Consider the following 17,550-nt stretch of genomic DNA (forward strand, 5'->3'; position numbering starts at 1 on the left):
TTCACAGTCTCCATCTCCTCCCACTCAAATGGACTGATCTGACTATAATTGGATTCCCTCGCAACAACCAAATATAATTACAGCCTGTCAACTTGCCACGCTTTTCTAATGCAAGCATAGGGAAATGTTTGTAAAACTGTAATCAACCAAAGAGTTTTGAACGGCTTTCATTTAAAAAATAATCCCTGCATCTTTAACTGTAATTGAAGACCTCTGTTAGTATTAGGGACTGTTTACTGATTTATTTCCTGTGAGTCGAGACATGAACAATTAGAATAACTGAAGGAAAGCAGAGCAACTTAGATGATACTGCACAATGGCAGCACATTTCAGGCCTGATATGAGCCATGATATCTGGACCCTCTGCCTAAATTATGATTGAGATATATATCACATATCCTGTATTTAGGTAACGCTCCAGGACAGTAATTCAGCCTTGATATTTGTTTTGTTATGAAAATTAGTAAAGGTGAAGCAAGGCAGTTAATTTGCATCTGTGAGGAAAAGATGTGTTTTGGTTCAGGCCTGTCTCTTGTTCTAACTGTATTTTATGCTTTATTTAAAAAGCCAGTGCTGAGAAGGAAATTAAAATAAGGAGTATATTCCTACTGACTGTAGGGAAGCTGCTCAGCATTTGAGCAGCTGGCCAAAAAGTTGTGTGTGTGTGTGTATCTTACCATTATATAACTTAATTTTATAGTAGACCAGAGTTTGACAAGAATCAAAAATGTTTGTAACTTGTGGTCTCATTTAATGTCTATTTTGCTATTATCTCAAAGCATGGCTTTTCAGTTTTAATGAGACCTGTCATACAAGGAGGACCATTTTCATAATTGCCTCACCCTGCAACCACAGCAATAGCAGGAACAGGTTTTTGTGGTCCTGGAACATTGTAAATAGCCACTCTTCCATACTGTGCTGCCCAACAGGCTGGCTGTTATATGAAATGAATGTGATCACAGCAATTCTGTCTGTGTCTGATAGAGTGTTGGAGCCAAACGGTATTGGCATGAGTAGTGGGAATATTGGGATCCAGAGGGCTTAAAGATACATATCACCCAAGTGCAGGGTACTGACACACGGAACAAACTTTACAACTCGGAGAGTGAGTTATGAAGCAGGCATGTTTATTCCGGCGCCAGGGTGCAAGGGGATTTCTCCTCAAAGCTTGCACACCGTCTCAGCAAGCAGCCAGATATTTATTACACCAGGGCATACATATTCATAGGGTTACACAGTACAAAATATACATATGTATAAGTTGGGGCGGGGTTAGTTCAAAAGCTTGAGTCAGCAGTTCTAAAATGTTTGTGTCATCTTGTGCAGGCTCAGATCTGTCTCTGGTGGTCGTTTACTTCTTCAGGGGTCTTATCTTCCTCTTCTTCTTTTGTCCTCTAGTGAACTTTAGTCATTCACGCATGCTCTCTTCTTACTTGGTGATTTCAGTGGTTTTTAACAAGTCCTAACAAGTTCTGTGGTAAGACTAGCATGGCAGTTCCCCTTATCGCTCCCTTTGTCTGGCATATCAGTCCTGGAGGAATACCAGTCCCTGATAAGCTTAACCCTTGACAGACGCCACAGGCGCCAGGCCCCGGCAAGCGAGCCTGGAAAGAACAAACAAGGCCAACAGAATTATTAAACATTTAAGTGGTCAAAAGGCAGATGGTTATTTCCCTGTATCAGTACATTGAGTACTCCTGTCTGTAGGCTGTGCACTCTAGAGGTTGTCAAAATGGAAGCTAAAAAGCTAAATAAGTATTGGCTCTGTACCCTCTACAGACCCATGCCCTCAACCTCATTTGGAAGAACCCTACAGCAAAGGCCTTGTGTATAGCTTATCTTTTGTTATGGTTTGAAAATGTCAGCACTGAAATATTTAATAGTGTCTCCCCACCCTTTGAAAACAGTACATTTAGTCATCACCCTGGAAATAAGAAACAGAGTGGCATGCTGGCCTGTGAGAGGGCAGCTGGGCATTGCACCTCTGGCACTACTGAGCCCTGCAGGTGAGTGGCAGCACACTGGGAGTGGCTAGCTGGGAGCTCAGGGCCCCACAGCATCCCTTCATGGGATCAGAGCATGTGCAGCAAGCCTGTTTTCATGCTGGCAGTGGTTTTTCTGGCGCCTGGTTGAGTGGCAGCTGAGTCCTGTGGAGGTGCGCTTCTCAGGTGTGCCGCCTTCCTGGTAGGCTTATGCTGGAGGTGGCTCAGGGCATCCTGGGTCTCTCTTCTAGTTTATTCCAGCACCAGGCTCACCTCACGCATGTACACGTTATTATGAAGTATATATGTAGTGTTCTGAGGTTGCATCTTCACAGACTTATGATTTGGAATATATGTATTTTCCTTTCATAGACTGTGGCTCCTTTCCCCAAAGTTGGTGATAGCAAGGGGGACAGGCTGTGTCATTTGTCTCCACTGCTGTTAATAGCAGCACTCCTTTTTACATTCTTTAGTAATGGAGATAAAGTAGTTTCTAAGTAAATGGACGCCCAGTTTGGAACATACATGTGGTCAAGCATGGAGCCTGAGGTTGGTCCACATCTGAATATATCCCAAACTCTGGATTGTTTATCCAGCAGTATTCACTGTTATGTATGTTCTACAGCACTCATCCAAGCACAATGATAAATAGCTTTTTCCCAGATGACTCTTAATTCTATGTCATCTTCTTATCCAGCAAATGCACTACATTTCAAATATAAATATATTAACACATTCTTTTTGGACAAAGTGCAAATGACATATAGGCACATTGATTCTTTTCATGATATGCACTGCACTGTACAGGCAAACCTCTCTCCATGTGGCCATAAGCACAGACCCCTTGTTGTTGTGGCCTTTTAGTTCACTTTTGACCTCCATTTTGTGTTCTGTTCACAGTTGTTCAGCACATCAAGCGCCACAATATTGTTCTTAAAAGAGAACTCGGAGAAGGAGCCTTTGGGAAAGTCTTTCTGGCTGAATGCTATAACCTCTGTCCCGAGCAGGATAAGATCTTGGTGGCAGTGAAGGTAAAAGAGTCTAGGGTTTCCATTATTAATTCATGGTTGCAGCTAATGCTATTTTATTTGTAAATGATCATGTTTTCCTATTCCGTAGCCCCATGTAACTCCTGTAATATATGTGGAGGAGTTCACAAGGCTAACGGAGCATTAACAGAACATGAAATTTGATCTTGCTGTGGATTATAAAATGAGAGCTGAATTTCGTAAGGAAAAGGAAGAAACTGACAGTGTCACAAAGGGGCGAAATCTTTTATGATCTGATTAGTGAAAAATAACATTTAAGTCATTAAAAATACATGACATTTGTGTGTCTAAAAAAAAATAATCTATAACCAGATATGTGAATAGGCTATGTGTATAACTGCTAGTCAAAGAAGGCCTATTTTTCCATGAACTGTGCAATACTTTTAGTCAACCTTTGAAATTGTCTGTGGGTAATCGTCATTAATATGGCTGCCAGGAATGTTATAAAAAAACTTGTAGATAATATTGTCATGTGCTGTTAAACACTGGCTGTATGGAAATCCAGAAGTCATGATATTTCAGACCCTGGGGAGTGATACTTGATTATTCTCCATTCAACCCTCCCAAAATACAGTCCAAAGGAAAAGGAAACTACGTGAAAACAACCATAACCTTGGACTTGCCAGTATTCAGAATAATTCTCATGTTTTTGAGGGGGGAAAAAAAGGATTTCTTTGGAACCCTGGAAGGGCACAGACTACATGGCACATTGGGAATCTACTAAGAAGTAAGAAGATTTCCATCATGATCTTGGAGCTTGCACACCAGACTTGCTTCGCTATGCCAAGCCTTTTTGTTCCTCAAAATACAACCACTGAGGTCAATTGTCATCCTCAGCTATGCATGCACGCTAGAAAACAATATCAGTGAAAACATACTCTAAGAGTTTGCCAATTCTCCCTGCCAACAGTCTTTTGTCTCTATCTGTGTTCTGCTGAAAGCTGAACAAGGTGTTCAACATTTAAAGTATCTCATTTAAGGCAGTAAGAATATACATTTTAGAATCTGGGCTGTACTTAGGGATCAGAAAATAATAGTATCTGTCCATTCACAATTAGGCAACTGTGTGTACATTTTGGATCAAACCATACAGTAAAAGAATCCTAGCAAATCATCTTTTTGAAATTGTAAACAAGAAACAGAGTTTTGGATCTGGCAGTGAGAGAACACAAAAAGAGGATGGATTTGTTGAGTACTTTCTTGCTCCATCAAAAATAGCAGGGTTTTTTGGATTTACCAAGGTTACAAGCTTTTCGATACTCAGAGTTGTTCACTCATGCTGCTGACTGGTGAGAAAAAATGAAGCCCTGAAGGTATATATAGACAGGAGAAAGCAAGAGAGAGGAGATGACAAAACTAGAACTGATGGATTTTTCTACTGTAATTTGGTGAAGCTAGAGTGAAAATTTTCCTGCTCCAGCCACCAGTGCGGAACCCCTCACCCACCTCACTCATGCTGGTCCCCCCCAGTAGCTGGTTTTGGGAACACACACCATTCCTGCCCCAGTGGCTGGAGGCAAGAGACCCCCCCCACTCGCTCCAGTAGCTGACACCACAGGCCAGGGGTGCCTACATCCTAGGTCTGACTCCAGTAGCTAGCACCAAATTCCACACACGCACATACAGGTCTCACCAGAAGCTGGCACTTGGTCCTTGCAAGAACACATACACACAGGATAGAGTGAGATTATGCAGAGAAATAGTTAAGAAAAGATTTAATAAGAAAATATAAAATGATGGGACAGACTGCAGTGATCAGGCACAGGGCTCAGCCAGACAAGCGTACTGACTGCCCCCGTTTTTCACGTGACTGGCCCCTTTTATACCCTTTTATGCTTACCCCTTTCTTTATTCCTTTCTGCTCCCCCCTCCCCTTGCATGTCCCCCATGGGGTTTGTACAGCTCTATCGATTTCTGAACCCTTCCCAGTCCAGGCCCGTGCGAGCATCTTGTGTCTGGTGGGGTTTGTTTCTTGTCATTGTCTCCATGTTTGCTTTGTCAGGTCTGGGTCATGGTGTATTTTGGTTTCTGGCTTCCTGCTTTTCCTTTGGTTTCCCAATTGACTATATTCCTGATCAGATAACCTGCTGGAATGAACATTCTCACACGCCCTCATCGATTAGTATGACTGACCAAGTTTGGTTCTCATGTCTCCCTTATCATGTGTCAGTCAGGATTCTGTCCCTGAATGTTCTTGTTTATGGCTTCCTCCTTTTCTTATTTTCCCTTGCTGCACTGAAAAAAGGTCCTTGACCAGATACCCTTAAAGGAGCAGACACACTCCTTTCACATTTCACTCCTTTTTACATTGCCCACTTTCAGTTTCTTGCACCAACTCTTGAAGATCCGATTCTGGTCCCTGTCAAAGAGTGAGTTTTTAGCTAACTAGACCATTGGATTGATCCCTGTATAGCCAAGTGGTTAATCGCCTGGCACTTCCTGGCCGTTCTCTTTTATCATGGTACAAAGCATAGCTCATAGTTATGCTCCAGTTAAAATTGAGGGCAGTACTCTCACTGATCAGGGATGGGACCTCACAGGCATGCAGAGAGCAAGACAGATGATTGTGTCCAGATCCCCCTGTTGGGCACAGGGTTTGGCCCAGCGAAAATATGAAGATTTTTCATCCCAGAGGAGCAGTCCCAAATGCCAGCAGCTGAGGGTAGGTTGTCTCCATGAACAGCAAATGCTTTAGAGAGCTTCAGCCTCCTGAGTGAAACCAAAATAAAAATGTCCCTGTGCAATGGCCAGTGGAAATCTATAACTGGTAAGTAATAGGAGAATTTAGGCAGCAAGAAAGCTGAGTGAGCTAGCCTGGGGGAAGCATTATGTCACCTGCGTGAGATTCATCAGAGATTCATCAGAATTTCTTTTCCTTCACCAGCATGCCTGTCGATTTTTGCCTGCTGGTTGCTGGGCAACTGCGGCAGCCTTGTACAAGCATGCTAGAAACCCTGGCACTGAATCTCACAGGAGCTACTTCATCTGACTCAAAATGCATCAAATATCTGAAATATTGACATTGCTGTAGCAAATTATATAGGAGCTAAGAGTTCCAAAAAAACCTCTAGTAGAGTGCTGCCTGTACAAGATGAAGAACATTTCCACGGCACCTGCAGAGGAAAACTAAAGGTTTCCAACTCTTCAGAACTTCTTAGGTCAAAACCACCCCTCATTTCTTGAACTTAGCTATTGTATGGTGATGGGGAGCAGTAATAAGGGTTTCACAGTGAAAGTCTGAAAGAATGTAAAGGAAAGGTATCCTGAGAATTTCATTACCGAGTCATACTGATGCTGGTGAGAGCCAGATTCCCCTGTTCTTGCTCTGACTGACTTGTAGATGCAGCTCAGTGGTGTAGGGGTGGATTGAGGAGCTACAGGTTTGCACTCCCTATGGAGCACAGATCTACAGAGACCAGTTTCTAAGTGGATACCTGGACAAAGATCCCATAGAGGAGCATAAGTGTGGGGTGGTGGTCCATCTATTAAGTGTGAAAAGGCTGAATTCAGTGGTCGTGGAGCTCCTGTAACAGCCAGGGAGTCCCTCTTTGCCCAAGGGAGCGTGTCTCTCCTCCTTAGCTGCTGGACGAGTAGGGTTGTATGTACATGGAGTTGCCTCTCAGTTCCTACTGGGACAAAACTCCCATGGACTGGTGAGAGTGCTTTGCATGCTAAAGCTTTGGTTTACTTGTCAATAATGATAATTATTATTCATATGTTTTATATCTCTTGTGCTCTTACGGTTTTATTTTCCCCTTGCACTGAGAACATGCTAAAAGCGTTACTCTGTCATTTCTATGTAAATTCTGTGTGCTTATTAATTTTTGTTCTTTTCACTTTCCTCCTTGCCTGACTATGTAAGCTCTCTCTCATGCATTCTGTCTATTGTCTGTGCTGCATGAAATAATGAAAAGGGACTTGACAATGCTGGGTAACAGAAATTTCAGTCACCCCTTGGTAGCAGAAACCCTGTCTGGGTTTTACCTGGGTTTAGACCTTTCTGCATTTTGCTGTTTGACAGAAAATGTGTAATTGCCATGGCAACTGCTCTGTCATATGATAATTTTGCTGTTTCTGTGAGATAAAAAGCACTTTCTGAAATATACAATATACCAGCCTCACAGGACAAAGTTTTCAGCATTTTTACTGTCTTTCCAGGGAAAGAGTATGTTGGAAAGAGTATGAGCCTATGCTTCTCCCTGTCAATTTTTTTCCCTCCAGGTTGCTATTATTTAAAATTTTTTTTATATGAATTGTTTTTCTAGCTCCGTGACTCAGAAGAATTACAGTCCAATTGCTTTATACATGAAACCAGCAGAGGAAACTCAAGTGGCAACAGAATTCTCAATGGTGATTCCATTATATAATGTAGATAGGACTGTGGGTCGGTGCCCGTATCATGTTAAAGCATCATCCCAGAGCTTGGAAAGGTTGGAAGACATGTTCCAATTCAGTTCTCACCTGGTTCAGATATGACTGTGTGGGGACCATAGGTGGGGAGATGATATGATATCCACCGTAGAGGATATAGCTCTGTGTGCTATATCATACTTTGTGAAGCAGCCAAAATCCTTATTGCATCATTATTGGTAAAACTTGTGAAAGAGGAGCTCTGGGCCAGAAAACACAGGAGGGTCCCTCACAGAAGGGGTGTTTGTGGCATGACAGATTTTTATTGCTTCTGGGATCTACAGAGCCTGAAATCCACAGGGGAAAATACCCTCAACTTGGTAGGTGGCTGTTCAGTTTGCCCTGCTCCTTGTCCCACCATCTGGACCTTATTATGGTAACTGTTCATTTTTGGAGACCTATGTTGCACTTTCATAAGTGAAGCAAGTGTTTTCTCTGACAGTTGTCTTTTAGCCCCTCATTCACATATGCATACATATAATACAGAAAAGTGGATAGAATTGTGTCTGTTGAAGAAAAACCTTGAACAAATCATGACTTTGTTACAACTGAGAACTGGGTTTGTTGGCAGAACCATTGCATTGTATCAGCTTGTTCTGTGTCTCTTCTCATGAGTGTGGTTGGTCCCGTGCTCTCTATATGAATTGGGGATAGAAAATAACGTGACTGGATGAACAGGAAAACACCATCTTTAGTTAAGGCAAAGCAACTACTTTTTTGTCTCATCTTCCTTCACATTGAGTCTAATTGTAGTACAGAGGTAGAGAGCCCAGCCTTCACTTTCTGTGAACGACAATTTGTGAGCACTGGTAACCTGTTGCCGTTCTCTTACTATTTTAAAAATATTGTTTGAATTAATATAGTGCAACCACTGTACATTTTGAAGGTAGAGCATAGCAGTGGTTTATTGCTATTTATGATTATTCCTTACTTAACTGGTGTCAGAATTGGGTTTTTTTAGTGCATGAAAGTATTTCCTTGCTCATGAAGCGTAGTTCTTGAGGAGAGATCTAAAACTGCCTGTGTGTGGGGGTTAAATTAGCATTATTTCATTATACAACATTTAAGCCTCCCATTTGATCCAGTGTTCATATATTTCCTGTAAAATGAAAATACGCAAGATTTTAAAGCTGTATAAATGGGGGAAAAAATAAAATTACCCCCCCCCCCCAAATTCTGTTCTGCATCTACTTCCTCTCTGTCCATCAATTTAAGATTGATCCTCCAGTTGCTTATGCATGTGCTTAATCGTAGACATATGAGTAGATTTACTAGATTCGAAAGGAGTTTCTGGCTGAGGTCTCAGGTTGTAAGTTCTGGTCCAGGGATGTACCCTTCCATAAATCTACCTAATGTATAGCACACTGTAGGGGCCAACATCAGCAACAACATTAATAATAAATAAAAAATGCATCTACATTCCCGCTAAGCATTTTAAGCAAACAAAGCTTTACTTTAAGGAACTTACAACAAAGGTAAATACCTATAGGATACTAGAGTTTTGCTTGAGTTAAATGCTAAAGGCCATAGATCAGCCGTGTACTAGTATGTTTTTCAGATAAGATGAATTTCTTTTTGTTCTGTTTTTGGAAAACACTTGGCACAGTAAGATCATGAGTATTCCTGCGTCTTCTTACAATAAAAAACGTTGTATGGGATGATGTGTGGCAGGGGAATGAAAGTTGTACCACTGTTATTTAATTGCAATTGCATCACATCTACATTGCTAAACCAGTTACTAAGAATGTACTTTCTCCATCCTTTACACAGTAGTGTCCTTATCTTACCTTTACAGTGCCTTCCCACATGTTTGCTGCCTTCTGCAAACATCTCCCCTTCCTTACATCTTCCTTTCCTCCACCAGATGCTGAAGGATGCCAGTGACAATGCCCGCAAGGACTTCCACCGTGAGGCAGAGCTGCTGACTAACCTGCAACATGAGCACATCGTCAAGTTCTATGGCATCTGTGTCGAGGGTGATCCACTCATCATGGTCTTTGAGTATATGAAGAATGGAGATCTTAACAAATTCCTCAGGTAAATCCACCAACATGTGTTGTGCTGGAAAGTCAGAAGTGGGCAGAGGAGGTAGGCATTGCTGGTACTTAATGCCAAATTAACTGTTCTCACTGAAAAATGCAGACACCCAAGAGTGAAAATCTGTGCAACACTGCTGATTCATCTTGTGTACTGTGATGTGGGGCTTGTTTCTTTGCTTATTTGGAAGTACTATTAAGTTAATCCTTACACTTTCCACCAAAATGGGAACCAAAGGAATAGTGTTTTCAGTATATTTCAGCATATTCTGAAATCTTTGTTTATAAAACTTGCAGTAGTAATTGTTTCCTTGCCTCTCTTCTGCTAGCACTTGGGAAGATCCCACTAAGCACCTATCTCTGTCTGTAGGTGTCTAAAAGCTGTTGAGAATCTACTTCCCTCCTCTCAGTGTTTTGAAAGGGTACCATTAATCTGCAGCAAGAAAACTTTGAGCCTTGGAAATTTCAGTGCAATGGAAATTACTACATCTTGGGAGCTAGTTTGGGGCTTTTTTTTTAAAACTATTCAGGAACGCACATCTGAAATTGAAATTTGGTAGTGAAGCAGTCATAAATGAATAGGTGATACCCAAGGTTCACAAGAATAGATAACTCATGAACCAGTATGTCCAGTGGCCTTGTGCATGTACAATTTCTTCTAGCTTGCACTTGTTGACATAAAAATAAACAGTTAAGAGACAAGGTTAGCACCTACATAAAACATTTGCATAAGGGACTGTTCTTTCAACGTCTCCTATGTCGTTTCCATCAAAGGGTATGTGCTGGTTTTGTCTGGGATAGAGTTAATTTTCTTCATAGTAGCTAGTATGGGGCTATGTTTTGGATTTGTGCTGAAAACAGTGTTGATAATACAGGGATGTTTTAGCTATTGCTGAGCAGTGCTTACACAGAGTCAAGGCCTTTTCTGCTTCTCACATCACCCCCACCAGCGAGTAGGCTGGGGGTGTGCAAGAAGTTGGGAGGGGACACAGCTGGGACAGCTGACCCCAACTGACCAAAGGGATATTCCAGACCATATGACATGCTCAGCAATAAAGCTGGGGGGGGGGGGGTGGGGTGTGTGGCGGGGAGGTCGCTGCTTGGGGACTGTCTAGGCATCGGTCGGTTGGTGGTGAGCAATTGTTTTCATTTGCATCACTTGTCTTTCTTGGATTTTATTTCTCTCTTTGTTATTTTCCTTTTCATTACTATCATTATTATTGTTATTTTCATTTCATTTCATTTCAATTATTAAACTGTTTTTATCTCAACCCATGAGTTTTCTCACTTTTAGCCTTCCGATTCTCTCCCCCCATCCTGCTAGGAGGGTGTGAGCAAGCTGCTGTGTGGTGCTTAGTTGCTGGCTGGGGTTAAACCACGACAGGGTATCACAAATGCATTTCAGTGTCCTGAGAGCTCTTCTGCCTAAGGATAACTAGTGGACACCACCATTTTGGAAAGATATCTGTGTAATGCATGCTACTGACAAAGCTGTAAAGCAATCAAACTAATGTCCCTTTAAATGGGTTTGGATTTTGTATCTAACTGAAATTGCTAGTGACTGGTAGCGTCGCCACTTTTTATATCCTTGTGAAATGAGTTTGCTGTCCTTCTAATCTCCAGTGAACAAATAGCCACGTCATAAAAGCAAAAGGCATCAGCTAGCATCCTCCCTTATTGGCAGAGCTAGCAGGGTTGACAGGGAGACCAGGGGCTGAACTGAGGATGCAGAGCAAGCACTACTTTTTGTGGGATGATTATCTCTCTGGCAGAGGATTTAAGTATATTGTCAGGGCAATATCGGGGCATTTGCATTTACCCTCTTGGACCTCTGCTGTGGATCAGAAGAGAGCTTCAATTTTCAGTTGCCAGCCCAGTGCTTTTTCAGAGCACCGAATTTCCATTAGAACAAGCCAAATTTGCAGCTGATTCATTGTCATCATGAGAAATGCTTATTCTTTGATTCTTTTTGATTGGCCTTTTCTTATTTCCTAACTGTCATTTTGAATTGTACAGAAAGGTAGTTTAGCAGACAGTATATTTCCTACATTAGTTCTTCTTTTTTTTTAAATTATTAAACAGCCCTTGTCCTTAGAATGTAAAATTATTATACTGGGACAAACTGTTTAACCTAAGCTCCAATTTGTTATTCCTCTCACATTTGCAGCAGCTTGTGCCACAGATCAGAGGTTAGTTGCAAACAGGCTGTAAAAACCTGTATTTCTTGCCCTGCAGCGCCACCAAAGGCTGTCAGGGAAAAATGGATCTGAAATTTAACCCAAAGGTACTTGCTGCCTGTGTGCAGCCAAGGGCCGTTTCAGCTCTAGGACTACAGCCTCAAAGTCATGCCTGCTCTGTGCTTGTTCTGGCTAGCAGAGACCGATGTGGATCCAAAGGAATCTCTGTCAATGTTAGTGGCTATTGCAGGTACTGAGGAGCTCCTAATTCACAGCCAGCACCATGAAGATAAGAAAGATGCATTAAAATAATCCAAAAGTTTCATTACATACAGACCATCTCCTCAAGAAAGCTAGTGAAAGATGAAGAGCTCTCTAATTTATCAGATGCAGTCCCAGCAATGCTACACACCCTCCTTTATCTGTCACTTTGTTCAGGAAGTTCTTCCCCTGGGGGAATTTTAATATCATATTTCTAATAGGTAGTGTCAGATTTGATCTCACAGATTTTGATTATCTTGCAGCTCTTCCAAACTCCTATGCCCTTCCCCAAGGGACAAATTAAGGCTACACCTCACCTCTGTTGATTAAAAAGGTGACTCTGAAACTCCTCTTTGTAGGAAGGAAGGACTTCTGAGAAAAAATAAAAATCATTTCTAGGGTATTTTTTCAAAAAAGTTCAGGAGAGCAGGGCAGAAGTGGTCTCTGAAAGATTAGTCTGCGGGAATGGAATAAGAAAAGGCTTCTATAAAACTAGAAGAGTGGGATGGATAAAAAGGGCTATTCAGAATATTATAGGGTGTATCAAATGAGGAATAACTGTCAGATGACCTCATTAATTGGCTAAGTACTGGCTAGTAATGCTTGACATAAAATGGTTGTTGTGGTTTAACCCCAGCCAGCAACTAAGCACCACGCAGCCACTCACTCACTCCCCCCACACACAGTGGGATGGGGGAGAGAATCGGAAAAAACCCAGTAAAACTCCTGGGTTGAGATAAGAACAGTTGAATAGGACAGAAAGGAAGAAACTAATAATGATAATAATAACAATAATAAAATGATTGGAATATACAATGATGCACAATGCAATTGCTCACCACCTGCCAACCCAGTTAGTTCCTGAGCGGCAATTCCTTTCAGCCCCACTCACCCCAGTTTATATACTAGGCATAACGTCACATGGTATGGAATGCCACTTGGGGTCAGTTGCCCTGGCTGTGTTCCCTCCCAACTTCTTGTGCCCCTCCAGCCTTCTTGCTGGCTGGGCATGAGAAGCTGAAAAATACTTGGCTTAGTCTAAACACTACTTACAATTTGGTTCCCTGTCGATTACAAGCTGATACAACTGGTCCCTTACAACTTCAGTGTCCACAAATGGAAAGTCACTGTTCCCGCACTCGTGGTCCTCCAAGTCAGAGGACTGGGCAGCCCAAGGTCTATCAATATTATTAAAGACTGAAGCAAAAAAAGCATTGAATGGCTCTGCTTTTTCTTCATCCCCTATTTGTCAGGTGACCATCTTCAACAAGTATTGGTCCAATATTTTCCTGTGCTTTTAAAAGGTGATTCTTAAAAGCTGACCAGCACTCATGGACCCCTAAGCCCTCAAAAGCAGATTCCCAGGGGACACTGCTAAGTAGCTCCCTGAGTAAGTTAAAGTTTGCTCTCTTGAAATCCAGGGTAGCAACTCTACTGACCTTTTTTCTCATTACACCAAAAATTTTGAACTCAACTGATTTGTGATCACTGTGGCCAAGACAGCCACCTACCATACAGTCTGGTTCAAGCTTGGTTAAAGTCTTCAAATGTTTGGAGACTTCTGAAGTACCCTCATGCTCTATAGTGTCCCTGAAAGCAGCTCCCAGAAAACCTCCTTATCTCTGGAATACACTGAGAAAGTGCATTTGATTACACATTCCAAATAGAGAAAAGAAGAAATGAATGTGCGCTCACACAAAAAAAAACCCTACTACTGTAAACTGAACTAGTTTATTTGAGGATATTGTTATTCTCAGAAAGTATAACTCAAAATTCTAGCAGGCTTATTCTTGCTCTGAATTCCCCTTTCTTGGTTTTTGCCTGAGAATCACAACTCCTATGCAAAACTTGCTGCTTTCAGTTTGCATAATTTCCCCTAAACTCATTCTTCTGTATCTTTTGTTTCCCTCTTTAATGAGCAAAACTCAGTCATAGCAAGAAAACAAACAAAGTGTTTTGGATCTCAACATTACCAAAAAAAGGCAAAATCCATGGGGGAAGGATTTGGACAAAGTTTGGTCAGGTTCATGTAAAAAATTCATAATGTGTTAAAATCTATCCATAAACCTGTGCCAGTGTTCACCATTGGCAGTCTTACATCCCTAGTCTTAACCACACCATTTTGTAAACCATTTATTGCTAGAGTTCAGCATGAATACACTGAAACTCAGCCACCAGAGTGAGGACCTATTAAAATAAATAAGGAAAAAAGCAAACAACACCCAAGTCCTTAAACAAAGAGATCCCAGAGCTGGTGGGTGGAGGTGTCACATCCCAAAATTGGAGCGACTCAGGTTCGTGGATTTCCTTTGTCAGAATTAAGGTGAAATGACACTAGGGGAGTTCAAACAACAATCAACATTTATTCAACCTAGCTAACCTTGCCCAAGTATAAGTGAACTTATCAATATGAACCTTGCAACATGTCATTAAGCTGCTGTTTGAAAAGAGAAGGGAGGTGTAGAAAAAAAAGCAGAAAAAGGAACATGAAATGTATCAGAAGGAGAGCCCTCCTATTGAGTCACGAAGTTCGGAGCAGACCCCCTTGCTTTCTGGACTCCTTCTCAAAGAGGAGCCCAGGGGCAGCTAGATCCACTCCTAGTCTCAGACTTGGTCAACAGTTTATGTTTAAAAGGATGAGGTGTAGGGACTGTGGAAAAGAGAGAAGGAAAGGAGAGAGAGAGAGAGAGAAGAAAAGGGTTTCACCAGTCCTGGGTCCAGCGTTGGTCCAGCCAGCGTAGAGATCCAGTTCCCGAGGGAGCGCACTGAGAACTCGTTCTCCCCTCTTTTATAGTGTGTTAGTCGATGGTCTCGACATGCACAGTTCCCATTCCTGGGGTTCTCTGGAATCAGTCGGCAAGCTTGGGGGGGGGGGAAGTTCTTTGGGGAGTTGCCTCTCTTTCCCTGCTGGCATGACTGCTTAAGATAGAAGCACAGTCCCATCCTCCGTGGGGCCTCCCCCTCCAGGCGCATATGCTGTGCTCCTCCTGGTCACTTAAGATAAGGAATTGTGGCTTTGGAGAAGTGCGGTCCCACCCTCCGTGGGGCCCTCTCCCCCAGCCACATTGTCCTGGTCACAAAACTCCAGAGTCTTTACAGAGGCTGTTTTCTCCACCAAAGTTCTTTAACGAATGTTTGAGACATTGACTATAATTTGTCAGACCGTCACAGGAGGAAACCAGCTCTTGGTAGGATAAACGTAGTAGGGAGGGGCTGAAGGTAGCATAATGAAAAATAATATGGAGAAAGATTGAGATTTGGGGTGGAACTGAGTTGTACTAAACCACTCACTCAGGTAATCCCTGTATTAACCACACTCTATATTCTGAGGAGAACTATGGTTCACTAAGACTATTTTATCTGGATATCTAGGTCTGAAGTGCTAGAAAACTGCAGCAGTCACTATAACCTCTTCTAATTTTTATCTGCTAAAATGGATTGAAAAAATCCTGATTAGAAAGGTTACAAAACTGAATTAGAAATGGAAACCTTATTCATACTTAAATATGCAGCAAGACACCATACTGTATGCTAAAGTGGTTTTACAGTGACTTTCTGTGTTAAAGACTGCTCCTCTGTAGAGTAAGGCTATTCAGACTAAAAAAAAACATAAAATTTTCAAGTCACCACCTTCAAAAGGGGTCACAGCCTCCTTCGGGAACCAACCTGCTCCGGTGTGGGGTCCTCCACAGGCTGCAGGTGGAGATCTGCTCCACCGTGGACCTCCCTGGACTGCAGGGGGACAGCCTGCCTCACCATGGCCTTCACCACGGGCTGCAGGGGAATCTTCGCTCCGGCGCCTGGAGCATCTCCTCCCCCTCCTTCTTCACTGACCTTGGTGTCTGCAGGGTTGTTTCTCTTACATGTTCTCACTCCTCTCTCCGGCTGCCGTTTCCGTCTGTCCCAACTTTTTTCCTTCTTAAAAATGTTATCACAGAGGCGTTACCACTGTCGCTAATTGGCTCGGCCTTGGCCGGTGGCGGGTCCATCTTAGAGCTGGCTCGTATGGGCTCTCTCTCGAACACAGGGGAAGCTTCCAGCAGCTTCTTAGAGAATCCACCCCTGTAACCCCCCCGCTACCAAAACCTTGCCACACAAACCCAATACAGCCCTGAAGAAATCACCATATCTGCCTGAAGCTAGCAGTCTGTAGGAATGGCTGAACTCTTCGGAAAAACTGCATACTCCTCCCTCGAAAAAGGAACTGCAAAGGGACTGGAAAAAGGAACTGAAAGAAACTGCAAGGGATTGATAATCAGCGCTTCAAACTGGGACTCATCATCGTCGTCTCTCTGCTAGAACCTGGAACTTGGACCTCCATCACCTGCACCGAGACCGAGCCAACAGGACGTTGCTGGCTTCGCGGTGGTGGTAACTAGTCTTGCTGCATCTCTTCCATTCTCTTGCTTAGACCTGCCTCTTTTTCCTTTCTTCTTCCCTGTGTCCTGTTGCTATTATCAGTTGTTATAGGAGATAAAACTTCTAACGTTGTACGGCATCTGACCTCCTTTGTGTCTTAATCTCACTCTTGGGATCGTTTAAGAACCCTCCCCGATATTGGATTGGGACACCCCGCCATTGCTCTCAATGTAGTTTTCAGCAGTCCATTGTATAGTTCTATTTTTCCAGAGGCCAGTGCGTGATAGGGGATGTGATACACCCACTCAATGCCATGTTCTTTGGCCCAGGTGTCTATGAGGTTGTTTCGGAAGTGAGTCCCGTTGTCTGACTCGATTCTTTCTGGGGTGCCATGTTGCCATAAAATTTTCTTTTCAAGGCCCAGGATAGTGTTCTGGGCAGTGGCATGGGACACAGGGTATGTTTCCAGCCATCTGATGGTTGCTTCCACCATTGTAAGCACATGGCACTTGCCTTGGCGTGTTCATGGGAGTGTGATATAGTCAATCTGCCAGGCCTCCCACTGTTTATATTTCAGCCATCGCCCTCCATGCGACAGGGGGTTTTGCCGCTTGGCTTGCTTAATTGCAGCACGTTTCACGTTCATGGATACCTTGTACGATAGTGTCCATGGTCAAGTCCACCCCTCAATCACGAGCCTATCTATATGTAGCATCTCTTCCCTGATGGCCTGAGGTATCGTGGGCCCACTGAGCCATAAATAGCTCACCCTTATGTTGCCAGTCCAGGTCCACCTGAGACACTTCAATCTTGGCGGCCTGATCTGCCTGCTGGTTGTTTTGATGTTCTTCAGTGGCCCGACTCTTGGGCACATGAGCATCTACGTGACGTACTTTTACCACTAGCTTCTCTATCCGAACAGCGATATCTTGCCACAGTGTGGCAGCCCAAATGGGTTTACCTCTGTGCTGCAAGTGGCTCTGCTTCCATTGCTGTAACCACCCCCACAGGGCATTTGCCACCATCCATGAGTCAGTATAGAGATAAAGCACTGGCCACTTCTCTCTTTCAGCAATGTCTAATACTAGCTGGATGGCTTTCACCTCTGCAAACTGGCTCAATTCATCTTCTCCTTCAGCAGTTTCTGCAACTAGTCATGTAGGACTCCATACAGCAGTCTTCCACCTCCGATGCTTTCCCACAATGCAACAGGACCCATCAGTGAACAGGGCATATTGCCTCTCATTTTCTGGCAGTTTACTATACAGCGGGGCCT

At 43.0% G+C, this 17,550-nt stretch overlaps 1 long non-coding RNA gene across 4 annotated transcripts; it reads right to left on the reverse strand.

The window, feature by feature from the left end:
• Nucleotides 1-1,106: 1,106 nt before the first annotated feature.
• Nucleotides 1,107-15,821, reverse strand: LOC126035410 (uncharacterized). Of its 4 annotated transcripts, none has more exons than XR_007504908.1 (4): nt 15,582-15,821; nt 14,622-14,909; nt 9,229-9,371; nt 1,107-8,076 (listed from the first exon to the last, which is right to left on the reverse strand). It is a non-coding gene; the product is annotated as an uncharacterized LOC126035410 (long non-coding RNA). The 4 variants fall into 4 exon arrangements; XR_007504905.1 differs by having other exon boundaries at nt 1,107-8,540; nt 15,582-15,820; XR_007504907.1 differs by having other exon boundaries at nt 1,107-8,540; nt 14,622-14,776; nt 15,582-15,813.
• Nucleotides 15,822-17,550: the final 1,729 nt, after the last annotated feature.

Source organism: Accipiter gentilis, chromosome W, assembly GCF_929443795.1.
Source record: "Accipiter gentilis chromosome W, bAccGen1.1, whole genome shotgun sequence".
NCBI classification, from domain to species: domain Eukaryota; kingdom Metazoa; phylum Chordata; class Aves; order Accipitriformes; family Accipitridae; genus Astur; species Astur gentilis.